This window comes from Fukomys damarensis, unplaced genomic scaffold, assembly GCF_012274545.1.
Source record: "Fukomys damarensis isolate Sample0158 unplaced genomic scaffold, DMR_v1.0_HiC HiC_scaffold_23, whole genome shotgun sequence".
NCBI classification, from domain to species: domain Eukaryota; kingdom Metazoa; phylum Chordata; class Mammalia; order Rodentia; family Bathyergidae; genus Fukomys; species Fukomys damarensis.
The window spans coordinates 43,726,812-43,730,242 of NW_022900935.1; the positions used below are offsets into that span (position 1 = coordinate 43,726,812).

General features: G+C 49.1%; 1 pseudogene; it reads left to right on the top strand.

Moving 5' to 3' along the window:
- The first annotated feature begins 1,401 nt into the window (after positions 1-1,401).
- LOC104864710 lies at positions 1,402-3,238 on the top strand (annotated as a pseudogene).
- The last annotated feature ends 193 nt before the right edge of the window (positions 3,239-3,431 follow it).

A 3,431-nucleotide genomic window follows, 5' to 3' on the forward strand; every position in this document is an offset into this window, starting at 1 on the left:
GCTCTGGGCTCAGAGCTGGGACCCTGTGGGAGAAGGCATGTCTCCAGGGAGCCCCAGGCCAAGGACCCCAGATCGGCACCAAGCTGGGTGATTCAGAAGAGTCTTTAGCCTCTGGGGTCACCATGCTACCACACAAAGTGGACAGGCACCCTCAGACCTCAGTTCAGTGTGAGGAAGACAACAGAGTTTCTACAGCAGAGCTTCCAAGGGCAAGGTAACGGTGATGGCCATCCCCAGGGAGAGCAGGACCGGGAGCCCTTTGGCTCCAGTGCCCTCATGGATCTTTCAAGCATTATGTAGCTCAGAGACTGGGGACCTCTGTCTGGTGTCCTCATAATCCTGTGGGCCTTGAACCATGCTGCACCTCCTTCTGGCTCCACAGCCCTCTGGACTCAGTTCTGCCCCCATGTGGGAACCACACAGCCCAGCCCAAGGCTACAGGACCCACCCTGCACACCCGGCCCTTCCCACCACCCCCTATTCCCTGGCATAGGAAGGAACATCCCACAGCAGGCTTGTGGCTCTTAAAGGAAGGACAACGTGGACCACTGCCCCTCCCACCCCAGGTGATTTATGGAGATACCTGTACTCAGTCATGAGGTGTCTATTGCAGCACCAAGTTTAACAAGTGAATATATTGCAGTAACTTCATAAAGAAATCAAGGAACACCAATTCCATTTTCAGGCTAATTGCCATGTGGGGCCCTGGCAGCTACAAGATGCCTCTGACTTGTGCAGAGCAGGCAGCAAAGTGCTCATAGCTCCCAGCTTCTGCTAGGAAGAGGTAGAAATTGGGGTGAGGAACTTCCAGCCCATAGCACCTGTCCTGGCACAGGTGAGGCAGGTGAGGCAGGTGAGGGTTTCTCGGCAGGGCTTGAGGGTTCCTTACAACCCGGCCCACCACAGCCAGGATCTGACAAAGACGCCAGCTTGATCACAGCAAGAGGAGGACCTGCCCCAGCCTAGCTGGGGGACACTCACTCTCTCTGCTCTCAGACCTGGCCATTCACAAGGTCACTCATGCTCCAGTGTGGTCCATCTCCTTTCTCCCTCTCCATCCCTGCACAAGGCCACCTGGCCAAGGCAGCATCCTGAAGTACAAGAAGTGGTCCCCATTGATCACAAGAAGGGTTTTCCCCCACAAGATCTGAGGGTGATTCGAGCTCACTGGGCCCTGAACCCATCCATCTGCTGGACTGGAGAGGGTTCTTCTGTCTCCCAGGCTTGAGCTTTGCGGGGTCTCTGCCCTTTACAATAATCCACGTGCAACCTTATTCACGTCCACCAGTGCCTCCATTGCTGCCTTCCCACAAGGCTTTGCTGTCACTGAGGCCACGTCCAGTGGCTCATTACACCCAATTCTCTTCACTTTGTTCCCTGCCAACCCCAACCACTGTGGCCATGTCAAGTTACTCAGGCGACCAGGACCGAGGCCGGGATTGAGGGTTTGGTGCACCTCGATTTGGAGGGAGTAGAGTAGGTCCCCTGTCTGGGAAGAAATTTGGAAATCCTGGGGAAGAACTAGTTAAAAAGAAGTGGAATCTTGAAGAGCTGCCCAAACCTGAGAAGAACTTTTATCGGGAACACCCAGGTCTGGCTAGGCACACAGCACAAGAGGTGGAGACATACAGAAGAAGCAAAGAAGTTACAGTGACAGCTCACAAGTGTCCAAAGCCAGCTTTGAACTTTTATGAAGCAAACTCACCCGCAGATGTCATGGATGGGGTTGCAAGGCAGAACTTCACTGAACCCACTGCTATTCAAGCTCAGGGATGGCCAGTTGCTCTAGGTGGATCGGATATGCTTGGAGTGGCCCAGACTGGCTCTGGGAAGACATTGTCTTATTTGCTGCCTGCCATCATCCCCATCAATCATCAGCCATTCCTAGAGAGAGGTGATGGGCCAATTTGTTTGGTGCTGGCACCAACTCGGGAACTGGCCCTGCAGGTGCCCAGGCAGCTGCTGAAAACTGTAGAGCTTGTTACTTGAAGTCTCCTTGCATCCATGGTGGAGCTCCCAAGGGACCACAAATATGTGATTTGGAAGGAGCTGTGGAAATCTGTATCTGGACGCTGATCAACTTTTTAGAATGTGGAAAAACCAACCTGAGAAGAGCTACCTATCTTGTCCTTGGTGAAGCAGACAGAATGCTTGATATGGGCCTGGAACCCCAGATAAGGAAGATCGTGGGTCAGATAAGACCTGGTAGGCAAACCTTAGTGTGGAGTGCAACTTGGCTAAAAGAAGTCAGACAACTTGCTGAAAATTCCTTGAAAGATTATACTCATGTAAACATGGGTGCGTTAGAACCAAGTGCAAACCACAACATTCTTCAGGTTGTGGATGTACATCATGACGTGGAAAAGGACAAAAAGCTTATCACTCTGACGGAAGAGATCATGAGTGAGAAGGAGAATAAAACCACTGTTTTTGTTGAAACAAAAAGAAGATGTGATGAGCTTACCAGAAAAATGAGAAGTAGGTGGCCTGTCATGGGTATCCATGGTGACAAGAGTCAACAGGAATGTGACTGGGTTCTAAATGAATTCCAACATGGGAAAGCTCCTATTCTGATTGCTGCAGATGTTGTAGCTTCCAGAGGGCTAGATGTGGGAGATGTGGAATTTGTCATCAAGTATGACTGCCCTAACTCCTCAGAGGATTATAGTCATCAAATTGGAAGAACGGCCCACAGTACCAAACGGGCACAGCATATACTTTCTTTACACCAAATAACATAAAGCAAGTGAGCAACTTTACCTCTGTGCCTTGTGAAGCTCATCAGGCACTTAATCCCAAGTTGCTTCAGTTGGTTGAAGACAGAGGTTCAGGTCATTCCAGGGATAGAGGAATCATGAAAGATGACCGCCAGGACAGATATTCTGTGGGCAAAGGGAGGGATTTAATACCTTTAGAGACAGGGGAAGGTTATTCTAGTCTGCTTAAGAGAGATTTGGGGGCAAAAACTCAGAATGGTGTTTACAGTGCTGCTGCAAGTTACACCAGTGGGAGCTTTGGAAGTAATTTTGTGTCTGCTGGTGTACAGACCCATCTGAGGATGGGTCATCCAACAGAGACTTAGCAGAATGGTTATGATAGCACTTGGCAACATGGATGTAATGTTGCACATCTGCACAATGATATGAGTCAACACAATGATATGAGGCAATATGCAAATCCTGCTACTGCAGCTGCACCTGCAATTGGCTATCCAGAGCCAACAGGATATTTTCAGTAAGACTTTAGAAGTCTGTGTAAACATCTGTCTTTCATAACTGTGCTTTATACTGTGTGTTATCAGACAAGATAGTATTTAAGCAACATGGGAAATGCAGAAATGACTGCGGTACAGCAGTAATTATGGTGCACTTTTTCGTTATTTAAATTGGGTATTTCTCCACATTCCTTAAATTTTAGGGTTTTTTTTTTTT